This window comes from Orcinus orca, chromosome 7, assembly GCF_937001465.1.
Source record: "Orcinus orca chromosome 7, mOrcOrc1.1, whole genome shotgun sequence".
Lineage (NCBI taxonomy): Eukaryota > Metazoa > Chordata > Mammalia > Artiodactyla > Delphinidae > Orcinus > Orcinus orca.
This window is the reverse complement of record NC_064565.1, coordinates 2,149,483-2,168,274: the sequence shown is the minus strand read 5'-3', so window position 1 is coordinate 2,168,274 and position 18,792 is coordinate 2,149,483. Positions and strand designations below refer to the sequence as shown.

General features: G+C 43.8%; 1 long non-coding RNA gene across 1 annotated transcript in view; it reads left to right on the top strand.

The window, feature by feature from the left end:
* LOC125965016 (uncharacterized) overlaps window positions 1–18,792 on the top strand; it is a 97,267-nt gene that overhangs the window by 10,463 nt on the left and 68,012 nt on the right. The gene's annotated exons all lie outside the window — the stretch shown is intronic.

Here is an 18,792-nt window from a genome sequence, read left to right as displayed (position 1 = left end):
TTTGGTTAATTCCTCTTCCTGGTGGGAAATGAGAGTTAAATTTGCCCGTCCACACACCTCCAGCTAGTCTCTCATTGGTTCTCCCTATTCCTGTTCATCTTCCGCAGAAATTGCAAACTGGGCCAAACAGGAGGTTAAAGGCACTGACTCTCCAAGTCGGGAGAGTGTTAGTAAAGCGTCTGGAATGTTGCACCCGAGTACCAGGGACGAAAACTGAGACATATTGGAACACGTCTCCCGATCACACGGTTGATCATACTCTGGGTTCCACATGCATGTTTTAGCTGAAGGAAGAATACGTTAAACCTGGAGAGTTGAGACCCGTGGAATGGGTACCATGCAATATGACTTCAAAGGGTCTTCATTTGTTCACCGAACCTCTCCAATCCTATCACTACAGCGTTTATACCCCTGTACACATGCTTGATTCTCTTTCAGAGACAGCAATCCATAGGTTTTAAGATACTTACTAGTCAGGTACATTCTTAGGCGTTTAATATGGGGTGTTGAGTCCATTTCATTGAGCAAGGAGTAGCTCTTGTCTATTCCATATTTGGCTTAAGGAACTTTATCTGTGCTCATTTCAATCTCTGGTTTTATGCAGCACCCCAACTCACGTATCCCCTTAAGCAAGCATAAGTTGGTTTTCTAAATTTGAGACCCTGTTCTGTTTGTAATTCTGTTCCTGTGTAGCCAAGTTTACATTCCGTTTATTAGTGATATCTTATGATGTTTCTATTTCTGTGTGAATTATTTCAGTTAGATTCATCATACCTGAATCCACTCATTATGCTGCTACGGACCTGATGACATAGATTTGATTGCTGAGTGATATTGCATTGTACCTAAGTACCACAACTTCTTTATCCATTTTTCAATTTCTGCGATATTGAACTTGTACCGTAAACGAGGTTCTTGTAAACAGAGCCGTCCCAAACTTTGGGGTGGCTGTGTCTTTTTTATTTTAATTTCCCTAAGCTATAGGACCATAAGTGGAAGTGCCCTAGGCTCTGTTGCTTTGTTTTTTAGGTGTTTCAGGAAACACCATACACTTCACCCGAGTGGCTGTTGGCAATTTACATCCCGCCCATCAGCATAACAAGGCTCCCAGTTCTCCATGGCCTGTCCTGCCTTTCTGGATTTTACACTTTTTTCAGATGGCCCTTTTGACTGGGGGGAAGTGAGACTTCATTGTAGTGCAGATTTCCTTTGCAAGCTTGCTTGGTTGGCCAAAAAGGGCATATGCGTTTTTTCCTGAATATATTCAGGAAAAAACGCATACGCCCTTTTTGGCCAAGTACATCATTGTCGACGTTCTGCCTCTTTTCCTATGCTTTAAATGCAATTCCAGTCTACCTCCTGAAATCGGTTTCCTGCAATTCTGCCCCGCTTTCAAGTCCTCTTGGCAGCCTTACTTCAGTATATTTTTGGAGTATAGCTGTCATTTATAACTCTGCACGTTTGTGAATTGCAGTGCCCCTGAGCTCCTTTCTTCAACTCGCTTTCTTGTGAGCTGGCTGCAACACCGCAGAATTGCTTCAGGCCCTAATCTGGTTCCGGCACGGCACGCTGAGCCTTTGGTTAATTCCTCTTCCTGGTGGGAAATGAGAGTTAAATTTGCCCGTCCAGACACCTCCAGCTAGTCTCTCATTGGTTCTCCCTATTCCTGTTTATCTTCCGCAGAAATTGCAAACTGGGCCAAACAGGAGGTTAAAGGCACTGACTCTCCAACTCTGGAGAGTGTTAGTAAAGCGTCTGGAATGTTGCACCCGAGTACCAGGGGACGACAACTGAGACATATTTGAACACGTCTCGTGATCACACGGTTGATCATACTCTGGGTTCCACATGCATGTTTTAGCTGAAGGAAGAATACATTAAACCTGGAGAGTTGAGACCCGTGGAATGGGTACCATGCAATATGACTTCAAAGGGTTTTCATTTGCTCACCGAACCTCTCCAATCCTATCACTGCTGAGTTTATGCCCCTGTACACATGCTTGATTCTCTTTCGGAGACATAGCAATCCATACGTTTTAAGATACTTACTAATCAGGTACATTCTTAGGCGTTTAATATGGGGTGTTGAGTCCATTTTGTTGAGCAAGGAGTAGCTCTTGTCTATTCCATATTTGGCTTAAGGAACTTTATCTGTGCTCATTTCAATCTCTGGTTTTATGCAGCACCCCAACTCACCTTTCCCCTTAAGCAAGCATAAGTTGGTTTTCTCAATTAGAGACCCTGTTCTGTTTTGTAATTCAGTTGCTGTGTAGCCAAGTTTACATTCCGTGTATTAGTGATATGTTATGATGTTTCTTTTTCTGTGTGACTTATTTCAGTTAGAATCATCATACCTGAATCCACTCATTATGCTGCTACGGGCCTGATGACATAGATTTCATTGCTGAGTGATATTGCATTGTACGTAAGTAGCACAACTCCTTTATCCATTTTTCACTTGCTGCGATATTGAACTTCTACCGTAAACGAGGTTCTTGTAAACAGAGCCGTCCCAAACTTTGGGGTGGTTGTGTCTTTTTTATTTTAATTTCCCTAAGCTATAGGACCATAAGTGGAAGTGCCCTAGGCTCTGTTGCTTTGTTTTTTAGGTGTTTCAGGAAACACCATACACTTCTCCCTAGTGGCTGTTGGCAATTTACATCCCGCCCATCAGCATAACAAGCCTCCCTGTTCTCCATGGCCTGTCCTGCCTTTCTGGATTTTACACTTTTTTCAGATGGCCCTTTTGAGTGGGGGGAAGTGAGACTTTATTGTAGTGCAGATTTCCTTTGCAAGCTTGCCTGGTTGGTCAAAAAGTGCGTATGCGTTTTTTCCTGAATATATTCAGGAAAAAACGCATACGCCCTTTTTGGCCAAGTGCATCATTGTGGGAGTTCTGCCTCTTTTCCTATGCTTTAAATGCAATTCCAGTCTACCTCCTGAAATCAGTTTCCTGCAATTCTGCCCCGCTTTCAAGTCCTCTTGGCAGCCTTACTTCAGTATATTTTTGGACGATAGCTGTCATTTATAACTCTGCAGGTTTGTGAATTACACTGCCCCTGAGCTCCTTTCTTCAACTCGCTTTCTTGTGAGCTGGCCGCAACACGACAGGATTGCTTCACGACCTAATCTGGTTCTGGCACGGCATGCTGAGCCTTTGGTTAATTCCTCTTCCTGGTGGGAAATGAGAGTTAAATTTGCCCGTCCAGACACCTCCAGCTAGTCTGTCATTGATTCTCCCTATTCCTTTTCATCTTCCGCAGAAATTGCAAACTGGGCCATACAGGAGGTTAAGGCACTGACTCTCCAAGTCGGGAGAGTGTTAGTAAAGCGTCTGGAATGTTGCACCCGAGTACCAGGGGACGACAACTGAGACATATTTGAACACGTCTCCCGATCACACAGTTGATCATACTCTGGGTTCCACATGCATGTTTTAGCTGAAGGAAGAATACCTTAAACCTGGAGAGTTGAGACCCGTGGAATGGGTACCATGCAATATGACTTCAAAGGGTTTTCATTTGCTCACCGAACCTCTCCAATCCTATCACTGCTGAGTTTATGCCCCTGTACACACGCTTGATTCTCTTTCGGAGACATAGCAATCCATACGTTTTAAGATACTTACTAGTCAGGTACATTCTTAGGCGTTTAATATGGGGTGTTGAGTCCATTTTGTTGAGCAAGGAGTAGCTCTTGTCTATTCCATATTTGGCTTAAGGAACTTTATCTGTGCTCATTTCAATCTCTGGTTTTATGCAGCACCCCAACTCACCTAACCCCTTAAGCAAGCATAAGATGGGTTTCTCAATTTGAGACCCTGTTCTGTTTTGTAATTCAGTTCCTGTGTAGCCAAGTTTACATTCCGTGTATTAGTGATATCTTATGATGTTTCTTTTTCTGTGTGACTTATTTCAGTTAGAATCATCATACCTGAATCCACTCATTATGCTGGTATGGGCCTGATGACATACATTTCATTGCTGAGTGATATAGCATTGTACGTAAGTACCACACTTCTTTATCCATTTTTCACTTTCTGCGATATTGAACTTGTACCGTAAACGAGGTTCTTGTAAACAGAGCCGTCCCAAACATTGGGGTGGCTGTGTCTTTTTTATTTTAATTTCCCTAAGCTATAGGACCATAAGTGGAAGTGCCCTAGGCTCTGTTGCTTTGTTTTTTAGATGTTTCAGGAAACACCATACACTTCTCTCCAGTGTCTGTTGGCAATTTACATCCCGCCCATCAGCATAACAAGGCTCCCTGTTCTCCATGGCCTGTCCTGCCTTTCTGGATTTTACACTTTTTTCAGATGGCCCTTTTGACCGGGGGGAAGTGAGACTTCATTGTAGTGCAGATTTCCTTTGCAAGCTTGCTTGGTTGGCCAAAAACGGCATATGCGTTTTTTCCTGAATATATTCAGGAAAAAATGCATACGCCCCTTTTGGCCAAGTGCATCATTGTCGACGTTCTGCCTCTTTTCCTATGCTTTAAATGCAATTCCAGTCTACCTCCTGAAATCGGTTTCCTGCAATTCTGTCCCGCTTTCAAGTCCTCTTGGCAGCCTTACTTCAGTATATTTTTGGACGATAGCTGTCATTTATAACTCTGCAGGTTTGTAAATTACTGTGTCCCTGAGCTCCTTTCTTCAACTCGCTTTCTTGTGAGCTGGCCGCAACACGGCAGGATAGCTTCAGGCTCTAATCTGGTTCCGGCACGGCATGCTGAGCCTTTGGTTAATTCGTCTTCCTGGTGGGATATGAGAGTTAAATTTGCCCGTCCAGACACCTCCAGCTAGTCTCTCATTGGTTCTCCCTATTCCTGTTCATCTTCCGCAGAAATTGCAAACTGTGCCAAACAGGAGTTTAAAGGCACTGACTCTCCAAGTCGGGAGAGTGTTAGTAAAGCATCTGGAATGTTGCACCCGAGTACCAGGGGACAAAAACTGAGACATAGTGGAATACGTCTCCCGATCACACGGTTGATCATACTCTGGGTTCCACATGCATGTTTTTGCTGAAGGAAGAATACATTAAACATGGAGAGTTGAGACCCGTGGAATGGGTACCATGCAATATAACTTCAAAGGGTCTTCGTTTTCTCACCGAACCTCTCCAATCCTATCACTGCTGCGTTTATGCCCCTGTACACACGCTTGATTCTCTTTCGGAGACATAGCAATCCATAGGTTTTAAGATACTTATGAGTCAGGTACATTCTTAGGCATTTAATACGGGGTGTTGAGTCCATTTCATTGAGCAAGGACTAGCTCTTGTCTATTCCATATTTGGCTTACGGAACTTTATCTGTGCTCATTTCAATCTCTGGTTTTATGCAGCACCCCAACTCACCTTTCCCCTTAAGGAAGCATAAGTTGGTTTTCTCAATTTGAGACCCTGTTGTGTTCTGTAATTCAGTTCCTGTGTAGCCAAGTTTACATTCCGTGTATTAGTGATATCTTATGGTGTTTCTTTATCTGTGTGACTTATTTCAGTTAGAATCATCATACCTGAATCCACTCATTATGCTGCTACAGGCCTAATGACATAGATTTCATTGCTGAGTGATATTGCATTGTACGTAAGTACCACAACTTCTTTATCCATTTTTCACTTTCTGCGATATTGAACTTGTACCGTAAACGAGGTTCTTGTAAACAGAGCCGTCCCAAACTTTGGGTTGGCTGTGTCTTTTTCATTTTAATTTCCCTAAGGTATAGGACCATATGTGGAAGTGCCCTAGGCTCTGTTGCTTTGTTTTTCAGGTGTTTCAGGAAACACCATACACTTCTCCCGAGTGGCTGTTGGCAATTTACATCCCGCCCATCAGCATAACAAGGCTCCCAGTTCTCCATGGCCTGTCCTGCCTTTCTGGATTTTACACTTTTTACAGATGGCCCTTTTGAGCGGGGGGAAATGAGACTTCATTGTAGTGCAGATTTCCTTTGCAAGCTTGCTTGGTTGGCCAAAAAGGGCGTATGCGTTTTTTCCTGAATATATTCAGGAAAAAACACATACGCCCTTTTTGGCCAAGTGCATCATCGTCGACGTTCTGCCTCTTTTCCTATGCTTTAAATGCAATTCCAGTCGACCTCCTGAAATCAGTTTCCTGCAATTCTGCCCCTCTTTCAAGTCCTCTTGGCAGCCTTACTTCAGTATATTTTTGGACGATAGCTGTCATTTATAACTCTGCAGGTTTGTGAATTACAGTGCCCCTGAGCTCCTTTCTTCAACGCGCTTTCTTGTGAGCTGGCCGCAACACCGCAGGATTGCTTCAGGCCCTAATCTGGTTCCGGCACGGCACGCTGAGCCTTTGGTTAATTCCTCTTCCTGGTGGGAAATGAGAGTTAAATTTGCCCGTCCACACACCTCCAGCTAGTCTCTCATAGGTTCTCCCTATTCCTGTTCATCTTCCGCAGAAATTGCAAACTGGGCCAAACAGGTGGTTAAAGGCACTGACTCTCCAAGTCGGGAAAGTGTTAGTAAAGCGTCTGGAATGTTGCACCCGAGTACCAGGGGACGAAAACTGAGACATATTGGAACACGTCTCCCGATCACACGGTTGATCATACTCTGGGTTCCACATGCATGTTTTAGCTGAAGGAAGAATACCTTAAACCTGGAGAGTTGAGACCCGTGGAATGGGTACCATACAATATGAATTCAAAGGGTCTTCATTTGCTCACCGAACCTCTCCAATCCTATCACTGCTGCGTTTATGCCCCTGTACACACACTTGATTGTCTTTCGGAGACATAGCAATCCATAGGTTTTAAGATACTTACTATTCAGGTACATTCTTAGGCGTTTAATATGGGGTGTTGAGTCCATTTCGTTGAGTAAGGAGTAGCTCTTGTCTATTCCATATTTGGCTTAAGGAACTTTCTCTGTGCTCATTTCAATCTCTGGTTTTATGCAGCACCCCAACTCACCTTTCCCCTTAAGCTAGCATAAGTTGGTGTTCTCAATTTGAGACCCTGTTCTGTTCTGTAATTCAGTTCCTGTGTAGCCAAGTTTACATTCCGTGTGTTAGTCATATCTTATGATGTTTCTTTTTCTGTGTGACTTATTTCAGTTAGAATCATCATACCTGAATCCACTCATTATGCTGCTACGGGCCTGATGACATAGATTTCATTGCTGAGTGATATTGCATTGTACGTAAGTACCACAACTTCTTTATCCATTTTTCACTTTCTGCGATATTGAACTTGTACCGTAAACGAGGTTGTTGTAAACAGAGCCGTCCCAAACTTTGGGGTGGCTGTGTCTTTTTGATTTTAATTTCCCTAAGCTATTGGACCATAAGTGGAAGTGCCCTAGGCTCTGTTGCTTTGTTTTTTAGGTGTTTCAGGAAACACCATACACTTCTCCCGAGGGGCTGTTGGCAATTTACATCCCGCCCATCAGCATAACAAGGCTCCCAGTTCTCCATGGCCTGTCCTGCCTTTCTGGATTTTACACCTTTTTCAGATGGCCCTTTTGACTGGGGGGAAGTGAGACTGCATTGTAGTGCAGATTTCCTTTGCAAGCTTGCTTGGTTGGCCAAAAAGGGCGTATGCGTTTTTTCCTGAATATATTCAGGAAAAAACGCATACGCCCTTTTTGGCCAAGTGCATCATTGTCGATGTTCTGCCTCTTTTCCTATGCTTTAAATGCAATTCCAGTCTACCTCCTGAAATCGGTTTCTTGCAATTCTGCCCCGCTTTCAAGTCCTCTTGGCAGCCTTACGTCAGTATATTTTTGGACGATAGCTGTCATTTATAACTCTGCACGTTTGTGAATTACAGTGTCCCTGAGCTCCTTTCTTCAATTCGCTTTCTTGTGAGATGGCCGCAACACTGAATGATTGCTTCAGGCCCTAATCTGGTTGCGGCACGGCACGCTGAGCCTTTGGTTAATTCCTCTTCCTGGTGGGAAATGAGAGTTAAATTTGCCCATCCAGACACCTCCAGCTAGTCTCTCATTGGTTCTCCCTATTCCTGTTCATCTTCTGCAGAAATTGCAAACTGTGCCAAACAGGAGGTTAAAGGCACTGACTCTCCAAGTCGGGAGAGTGTTAGTAAAGCATCTGGAATGTTGCACCCGAGTACCAGGGGACAAAAACTGAGACATAGTGGAACACGTCTCCCGATCACACGGTTGATCATACTCTGGGTTCCACATGCATGTTTTTGCTGAAGGAAGAATACATTAAACATGGAGAGTTGAGACCCGTGGAATGGGTACCATGCAATATGACTTCAAAGGGTCTTCGTTTTCTCACCGAACCTCTCCAATCCTATCACTGCTGCGTTTATGCCCCTGTACACACGCTTGATTCTCTTTCGGAGACATAGCAATCCATAGGTTTTAAGATACTTATGAGTCAGGTACATTCTTAGGCATTTAATACGGGGTGTTGAGTCCATTTCATTGAGCAAGGAGTAGCTCTTGTCTATTCCATATTTGGCTTACAGAACTTTATCTGTGCTCATTTCAATCTCTGGGTTTATGCAGCACCCCAACTCACCTTTCCCCTTAAGGAAGCATAAGTTTGTTTTCTCAATTTGAGACCCTGTTGTGTTTTGTAATTCAGTTCCTGTGTAGCCAAGTTTACATTCCGTGTATTAGTGATATCTTATGGTGTTTCTTTATCTGTGTGACTTATTTCAGTTAGAATCATCATACCTGAATCCACTCATTATGCTGCTACAGGCCTAGTGACATAGATTTCATTGCTGAGTGATATTGCATTGTACGTAAGTACCACAACTTCTTTATCCATTTTTCACTTTCTGCGATATTGAACTTGTACCGTAAACGAGGTTCTTGTAAACAGAGCCGTCCTAAACTTTGGGTTGGCTGTGTCTTTTTCATTTTAATTTCCCTAAGGTATAGGACCATATGTGGAAGTGCCCTAGGCTCTGTTGCTTTGTTTTTCAGGTGTTTCAGGAAACACCATACACTTCTCCCGAGTGGCTGTTGGCAATTTACATCCCGCCCATCAGCATAACAAGGCTCCCAGTTCTCCATGGCCTGTCCTGCCTTTCTGGATTTTACACTTTTTACAGATGGCCCTTTTGAGCGGGGGGAAATGAGACTTCATTGTAGTGCAGATTTCCTTTGCAAGCTTGCTTGGTTGGCCAAAAAGGGCGTATGCGTTTTTTCCTGAATATATTCAGGAAAAAACACATACGCCCTTTTTGGCCAAGTGCATCATCGTCGACGTTCTGCCTCTTTTCCTATGCTTTAAATGCAATTCCAGTCGACCTCCTGAAATCAGTTTCCTGCAATTCTGCCCCTCTTTCAAGTCCTCTTGGCAGCCTTACTTCAGTATATTTTTGGACGATAGCTGTCATTTATAACTCTGCAGGTTTGTGAATTACAGTGCCCCTGAGCTCCTTTCTTCAACGCGCTTTCTTGTGAGCTGGCCGCAACACCGCAGGATTGCTTCAGGCCCTAATCTGGTTCCGGCACGGCACGCTGAGCCTTTGGTTAATTCCTCTTCCTGGTGGGAAATGAGAGTTAAATTTGCCCGTCCACACACCTCCAGCTAGTCTCTCATAGGTTCTCCCTATTCCTGTTCATCTTCCGCAGAAATTGCAAACTGGGCCAAACAGGTGGTTAAAGGCACTGACTCTCCAAGTCGGGAAAGTGTTAGTAAAGCGTCTGGAATGTTGCACCCGAGTACCAGGGGACGAAAACTGAGACATATTGGAACACGTCTCCCGATCACACGGTTGATCATACTCTGGGTTCCACATGCATGTTTTAGCTGAAGGAAGAATACCTTAAACCTGGAGAGTTGAGACCCGTGGAATGGGTACCATACAATATGAATTCAAAGGGTCTTCATTTGCTCACCGAACCTCTCCAATCCTATCACTGCTGCGTTTATGCCCCTGTACACACACTTGATTGTCTTTCGGAGACATAGCAATCCATAGGTTTTAAGATACTTACTATTCAGGTACATTCTTAGGCGTTTAATATGGGGTGTTGAGTCCATTTCGTTGAGTAAGGAGTAGCTCTTGTCTATTCCATATTTGGCTTAAGGAAGTTTCTCTGTGCTCATTTCAATCTCTGGTTTTATGCAGCACCCCAACTCACCTTTCCCCTTAAGCTAGCATAAGTTGGTGTTCTCAATTTGAGACCCTGTTCTGTTCTGTAATTCAGTTCCTGTGTAGCCAAGTTTACATTCCGTGTGTTAGTCATATCTTATGATGTTTCTTTTTCTGTGTGACTTATTTCAGTTAGAATCATCATACCTGAATCCACTCATTATGCTGCTACGGGCCTGATGACATAGATTTCATTGCTGAGTGATATTGCATTGTACGTAAGTACCACAACTTCTTTATCCATTTTTCACTTTCTGCGATATTGAACTTGTACCGTAAACGAGGTTGTTGTAAACAGAGCCGTCCCAAACTTTGGGGTGGCTGTGTCTTTTTGATTTTAATTTCCCTAAGCTATTGGACCATAAGTGGAAGTGCCCTAGGCTCTGTTGCTTTGTTTTTTAGGTGTTTCAGGAAACACCATACACTTCTCCCGAGGGGCTGTTGGCAATTTACATCCCGCCCATCAGCATAACAAGGCTCCCAGTTCTCCATGGCCTGTCCTGCCTTTCTGGATTTTACACCTTTTTCAGATGGCCCTTTTGACTGGGGGGAAGTGAGACTGCATTGTAGTGCAGATTTCCTTTGCAAGCTTGCTTGGTTGGCCAAAAAGGGCGTATGCGTTTTTTCCTGAATATATTCAGGAAAAAACGCATACGCCCTTTTTGGCCAAGTGCATCATTGTCGATGTTCTGCCTCTTTTCCTATGCTTTAAATGCAATTCCAGTCTACCTCCTGAAATCGGTTTCTTGCAATTCTGCCCCGCTTTCAAGTCCTCTTGGCAGCCTTACGTCAGTATATTTTTGGACGATAGCTGTCATTTATAACTCTGCACGTTTGTGAATTACAGTGTCCCTGAGCTCCTTTCTTCAATTCGCTTTCTTGTGAGATGGCCGCAACACTGAATGATTGCTTCAGGCCCTAATCTGGTTGCGGCACGGCACGCTGAGCCTTTGGTTAATTCCTCTTCCTGGTGGGAAATGAGAGTTAAATTTGCCCATCCAGACACCTCCAGCTAGTCTCTCATTGGTTCTCCCTATTCCTGTTCATCTTCTGCAGAAATTGCAAACTGTGCCAAACAGGAGGTTAAAGGCACTGACTCTCCAAGTCGGGAGAGTGTTAGTAAAGCATCTGGAATGTTGCACCCGAGTACCAGGGGACAAAAACTGAGACATAGTGGAACACGTCTCCCGATCACACGGTTGATCATACTCTGGGTTCCACATGCATGTTTTTGCTGAAGGAAGAATACATTAAACATGGAGAGTTGAGACCCGTGGAATGGGTACCATGCAATATGACTTCAAAGGGTCTTCGTTTTCTCACCGAACCTCTCCAATCCTATCACTGCTGCGTTTATGCCCCTGTACACACGCTTGATTCTCTTTCGGAGACATAGCAATCCATAGGTTTTAAGATACTTATGAGTCAGGTACATTCTTAGGCATTTAATACGGGGTGTTGAGTCCATTTCATTGAGCAAGGAGTAGCTCTTGTCTATTCCATATTTGGCTTACAGAACTTTATCTGTGCTCATTTCAATCTCTGGGTTTATGCAGCACCCCAACTCACCTTTCCCCTTAAGGAAGCATAAGTTTGTTTTCTCAATTTGAGACCCTGTTGTGTTTTGTAATTCAGTTCCTGTGTAGCCAAGTTTACATTCCGTGTATTAGTGATATCTTATGGTGTTTCTTTATCTGTGTGACTTATTTCAGTTAGAATCATCATACCTGAATCCACTCATTATGCTGCTACAGGCCTAGTGACATAGATTTCATTGCTGAGTGATATTGCATTGTACGTAAGTACCACAACTTCTTTATCCATTTTTCACTTTCTGCGATATTGAACTTGTACCGTAAACGAGGTTCTTGTAAACAGAGCCGTCCTAAACTTTGGGTTGGCTGTGTCTTTTTCATTTTAATTTCCCTAAGGTATAGGACCATATGTGGAAGTGCCCTAGGCTCTGTTGCTTTGTTTTTCAGGTGTTTCAGGAAACACCATACACTTCTCCTGAGTGGCTGTTGGCAATTTACATCCCGCCCATCAGCATAACAAGGCTCCCAGTTTTCCATGGCCTGTCCTGCATTTCTGGATTTTACACTTTTTACAGATGGCCCTTTTGAGCGGGGGGAAATGAGACTTCATTGTAGTGCAGATTTCCTTTGCAAGCTTGCTTGGTTGGCCAAAAAGGGCGTATGCGTTTTTTCCTGAATATATTCAGGAAAAAACACATACGCCCTTTTTGGCCAAGTGCATCATTGTCGACGTTCTGCCTCTTTTCCTATGCTTTAAATGCAATTCCAGTGTACCTCCTGAAATCAGTTTCTTGCAATTCTGCCCCGCTTTTAAGTCCTCTTGGCAGCCTTACTTCAGTATATTTTTGGACGATAGCTGTCATTTATAACTCTGCAGGTTTGTGAATTACAGTGCCCCTGAGCTCCTTTCTTCAACGCGCTTTCTTGTGAGCTGGCCGCAACACCGCAGGATTGTTTCAGGCCCTAATCTGGATTAGGCATGGCACGCTGAGCCTTTGGTTAATTCCTCTTCCTGGTGGGAAATGAGAGTTAAATTTGCCTGTCCACACACCTCCAGCTAGTCTCTCATAGGTTCTCCCTATTCCTGTTCATCTTCCGCAGAAATTGCAAACTGGGCCAAATAGGAGGTTAAAGGCACTGACTCTCCAAGTCGGGAAAGTGTTAGTAAAGCGTCTGGAATGTTGCACCCGAGTACCAGGGGACGAAAACTGAGACATATTTGAACATGTCTCCCGTCACACGGTTGATCATACTCTGGGTTCCACATGCATGTTTTAGCTGAAGGAAGAGTACCTTAAACCTGGAGAGTTGAGACCCATGGAATGAATACCATGCAATATGACTTCAAAGGGTCTTCATTTGTTCACCGAACCTCTCCATTCCTGTCACAGCTGTGTTTATGCCCCTGTACACATGCTTGATTCTCTTTCAGAGACATAGCCATCCATAGGTTTTAATATACTTACTAGTCAGGTACATTCTTAGGCGTTTAATATGGGGTGTTGAGTCCATTTCGTTGAGCAAGGAGTAGCTCTTGTCTATTCCATATTTGGCTTAAGGAACTTTATCTGTGCTCATTTCAGTCTCTGGTTTTATGCAGCACCCCAACTCACCTTTCCCCTTAAGCAAGCATAAGTTGGTTTTCTCAATTTGAGACCCTGCTGTGTTCTGTAATTCAGTTCCTGTGTAGGCAAGTGTACATTCCGTGTATTAGTGATATCTTATGATGTTTCTTTTTCTGTGTGACTTATTTCAGTTAGAATCATCATACCTGAATCCACTCATTATGCTGCTACGGGCCTGATGACATAGATTTCATTGCTGAGTGATATTGCATTGTACGTAAGTACCACAACTTCTTTATCCATTTTTCACTTTCTGCGATATTCAACTTGTACCGTAAACGAGGTTCTTGTAAACAGAGCCGTCCCAAACTTTGGGGTGGCTGTGTCTTTTTGATTTTAATTTCCCTAAGCTATTGGACCATAAGTGGAAGTGCCCTAGGCTCTGTTGCTTTGTTTTTTAAGTGTTTCAGGAAACACCATACACTTCTCCGGAGTGGCTGTTGGCAATTTACATCCCGCCCATCAGCATAACAAGGCTCCCAGTTCTCCATGGGCTGTCCTGCCTTTCTGGATTTTACACTTTTTTCAGATGTCCCTTTTGAGTGGGGGGAAGTGAGACTTCATTGTAGTGCAGATTTCCTTTGCAAGCTTGCTTGGTTGGCCAAAAAGGGCGTATGCGTTTTTTCCTGAATATATTCAGGAAAAAACGCATACGCCCTTTTTGGCCAAGTGCATCATTGTCGACGTTCTGCCTCTTTTCCTATGCTTTAAATGCAATTCCAGTCTACCTCCTGAAATCGGTTTCCTGCAATTCTGCCCCGCTTTCAAGTCCTCTTGGCAGCCTTACTTCAGTATATTTTTGGACTATAGCTGTCATTTATAACTCTGCAGGTTTGTGAATTGCAGTGCCCCTGAGCTCCTTTCTTCAACTCGCTTTCTTGTGAGCTGGCTGCAACACCGCAGAATTGCTTCAGGCCCTAATCTGGTTCCGGCACGGCACGCTGAGCCTTTGGTTAATTCCTCTTCCTGGTGGGAAATGAGAGTTAAATTTGCCCGTCCAGACACCTCCAGCTAGTCTCTCATTGGTTCTCCCTATTCCTGTTTATCTTCCGCAGAAATTGCAAACTGGGCCAAACAGGAGGTTAAAGGCACTGACTCTCCAAGTCGGGAGAGTGTTAGTAAAGCGTCTGGAATGTTGCACCCGAGTACCAGGGGACGAAAACTGAGACATATTGGAACACGTCTCCCGATCACACGGTTGATCATACTCTGGGTTCCACATGCATGATTTAGCTGAAGGAAGAATACCTTAAACCTGGAGAGTTGAGACCCGTGGAATGGGTACCATACAATATGAATTCAAAGGGTCTTCATTTGCTCACCGAACCTCTCCAATCCTATCACTGCTGCGTTTATGCCCCTGTACACACGCTTGATTGTCTTTCGGAGACATAGCAATCCATAGGTTTTAAGATACTTACTAGTCAGGTACATTCTTAGGCGTTTAATATGGGGTGTTGAGTCCATTTCGTTGAGCAAGGAGTAGCTCTTGTCTATTCCATATTTGGCTTAAGGAACTTTCTCTGTGCTCATTTCAATCTCTGGTTTTATGCAGCACCCCAACTCACCTTTCCCCTTAAGCAAGCATAAGTTGGTGTTCTCAATTTGAGACCCTGTTCTGTTCTGTAATTCAGTTCCTTTGTAGCCAAGTTTACATTCCGTGTGTTAGTCATATCTTATGATGTTTCTTTTTCTGTGTGACTTATTTCAGTTAGAATCATCATACCTGAATCCACTCATTATGCTGCTACGGGCCTGATGACATAGATTTCATTGCTGAGTGATATTGCATTGTACGTAAGTACCACAACTTCTTTATCCATTTTTCACTTTCTGCGATATTGAACTTGTACCGTAAACGAGGTTCTTGTAAACAGAGCCGTCCCAAACTTTGGGGTGGCTGTGTCTTTTTGATTTTAATTTCCCTAAGCTATTGGACCATAAGTGGAAGTGCCCTAGGCTCTGTTGCTTTCTTTTTTAGGTGTTTCAGGAAACACCATACACTTCTCCCGAGTGGCTGTTGGCAATTTACATCCCGCCCATCAGCATAACAAGGCTCCCAGTTCTCCATGGCCTGTCCTGCCTTTCTGGATTTTACACCTTTTTCAGATGGCCCTTTTGACTGGGGGGAAGTGAGACTGCATTGTAGTGCAGATTTCCTTTGCAAGCTTGCTTGGTTGGCCAAAAAGGGCGTATGCGTTTTTTCCTGAATATATTCAGGAAAAAATGCATACGCCCTTTTTGGCCAAGTGCATCATTGTCGATGTTCTGCCTCTTTTCCTATGCTTTAAATGCAATTCCAGTCTACCTCCTGAAATCGGTTTCTTGCAATTCTGCCCCGCTTTTAAGTCCTCTTGGCATCCTTACTTCAGTATATTTTTGGACGATAGCTGTCATTTATAACTCTGCAGGTTTGTGAATTACAGTGCCCCTGAGCTCCTTTCTTCAACGCGCTTTCTTGTGAGCTGGCCGCAACACCGCAGGATTGTTTCAGGCCCTAATCTGGATTAGGCATGGCACGCTGAGCCTTTGGTTAATTCCTCTTCCTGGTGGGAAATGAGAGTTAAATTTGCCCGTCCACACACCTCCAGCTAGTCTCTCATAGGTTCTCCCTATTCCTGTTCATCTTCCGCAGAAATTGCAAACTGGGCCAAATAGGAGGTTAAAGGCACTGACTCTCCAAGTCGGGAAAGTGTTAGTAAAGCGTCTGGAATGTTGCACCCGAGTACCAGGGGACGAAAACTGAGACATATTTGAACATGTCTCCCGTCACACGGTTGATCATACTCTGGGTTCCACATGCATGTTTTAGCTGAAGGAAGAGTACCTTAAACCTGGAGAGTTGAGACCCATGGAATGAATACCATGCAATATGACTTCAAAGGGTCTTCATTTGTTCACCGAACCTCTCCATTCCTGTCACAGCTGTGTTTATGCCCCTGTACACATGCTTGATTCTCTTTCAGAGACATAGCCATCCATAGGTTTTAATATACTTACTAGTCAGGTACATTCTTAGGCGTTTAATATGGGGTGTTGAGTCCATTTCGTTGAGCAAGGAGTAGCTCTTGTCTATTCCATATTTGGCTTAAGGAACTTTATCTGTGCTCATTTCAGTCTCTGGTTTTATGCAGCACCCCAACTCACCTTTCCCCTTAAGCAAGCATAAGTTGGTTTTCTCAATTTGAGACCCTGCTGTGTTCTGTAATTCAGTTCCTGTGTAGGCAAGTGTACATTCCGTGTATTAGTGATATCTTATGATGTTTCTTTTTCTGTGTGACTTATTTCAGTTAGAATCATCATACCTGAATCCCCTCATTATGCTGCTACGGGCCTGATGACATAGATTTCATTGCTGAGTGATATTGCATTGTACGTAAGTACCACAACTTCTTTATCCATTTTTCACTTTCTGCGATATTCAACTTGTACCGTAAACGAGGTTCTTGTAAACAGAGCCGTCCCAAACTTTGGGGTGGCTGTGTCTTTTTGATTTTAATTTCCCTAAGCTATTGGACCATAAGTGGAAGTGCCCTAGGCTCTGTTGCTTTGTTTTTTAAGTGTTTCAGGAAACACCATACACTTCTCCGGAGTGGCTGTTGGCAATTTACATCCCGCCCATCAGCATAACAAGGCTCCCAGTTCTCCATGGCCTGTCCTGCCTTTCTGGATTTTACACTTTTTTCAGATGGCCCTTTTGAGCGGGGGGAAGTGAGACTTCATTGTAGTGCAGATTTCCTTTGCAAGCTTGCTTGGTTGGCCAAAAAGGGCGTATGCGTTTTTTCCTGAATATATTCAGGAAAAAACGCATACGCCCTTTTTGGCCAAGTGCATCATTGTCGACGTTCTGCCTCTTTTCCTATGCTTTAAATGCAATTCCAGTCTACCTCCTGAAATCGGTTTCCTGCAATTCTGCCCCGCTTTCAAGTCCTCTTGGCAGCCTTACTTCAGTATATTTTTGGACTATAGCTGTCATTTATAACTCTGCAGGTTTGTGAATTGCAGTGCCCCTGAGCTCCTTTCTTCAACTCGCTTTCTTGTGAGGTGGCTGCAACACCGCAGAATTGCTTCAGGCCCTAATCTGGTTCCGGCACGGCACGCTGAGCCTTTGGTTAATTCCTCTTCCTGGTGGGAAATGAGAGTTAAATTTGCCCGTCCAGACACCTCCAGCTAGTCTCTCATTGGTTCTCCCTATTCCTGTTTATCTTCCGCAGAAATTGCAAACTGGGCCAAACAGGAGGTTAAAGGCACTGACTCTCCAAGTCGGGAGAGTGTTAGTAAAGCGTCTGGAATGTTGCACCCGAGTACCAGGGGACGAAAACTGAGACATATTGGAACACGTCTCCCGATCACACGGTTGATCATACTCTGGGTTCCACATGCATGATTTAGCTGAAGGAAGAATACCTTAAACCTGGAGAGTTGAGACCCGTGGAATGGGTACCATACAATATGAATTCAAAGGGTCTTCATTTGCTCACCGAACCTCTCCAATCCTATCACTGCTGCGTTTATGCCCCTGTACACACGCTTGATTGTCTTTCGGAGACATAGCAATCCATAGGTTTTAAGATACTTACTAGTCAGGTACATTCTTAGGCGTTTAATATGGGGTGTTGAGTCCATTTCGTTGAGCAAGGAGTAGCTCTTGTCTATTCCATATTTGGCTTAAGGAACTTTCTCTGTGCTCATTTCAATCTCTGGTTTTATGCAGCACCCCAACTCACCTTTCCCCTTAAGCAAGCATAAGTTGGTGTTCTCAATTTGAGACCCTGTTCTGTTCTGTAATTCAGTTCCTTTGTAGCCAAGTTTACATTCCGTGTGTTAGTCATATCTTATGATGTTTCTTTTTCTGTGTGACTTATTTCAGTTAGAATCATCATACCTGAATCCACTCATTATGCTGCTACGGGCCTGATGACATAGATTTCATTGCTGAGTGATATTGCATTGTACGTAAGTACCACAACTTCTTTATCCATTTTTCACTTTCTGCGATATTGAACTTGTACCGTAAACGAGGTTCTTGTAAACAGAGCCGTCCCAAACTTTGGGGTGGCTGTGTCTTTTTGATTTTAATTTCCCTAAGCTATTGGACCATAAGTGGAAGTGCCCTAGGCTCTGTTGCTTTCTTTTTTAGGTGTTTCAGGAAACACCATACACTTCTCCCGAGTGGCTGTTGGCAATTTACATCCCGCCCATCAGCATAACAAGGCTCCCAGTTCTCCATGGCCTGTCCTGCCTTTCTGGATTTTACACCTTTTTCAGATGGCCCTTTTGACTGGGGGGAAGTGAGACTGCATTGTAGTGCAGATTTCCTTTGCAAGCTTGCTTGGTTGGCCAAAAAGGGCGTATGCGTTTTTTCCTGAATATATTCAGGAAAAAACGCATACGCCCTTTTTGGCCAAGTGCATCATTGTCGATGTTCTGCCTCTTTTCCTATGCTTTAAATGCAATTCCAGTCTACCTCCTGAAATCGGTTTCTTGCAATTCTGCCCCTCTTTCAAGTCCTCTTGGCAGCCTTACT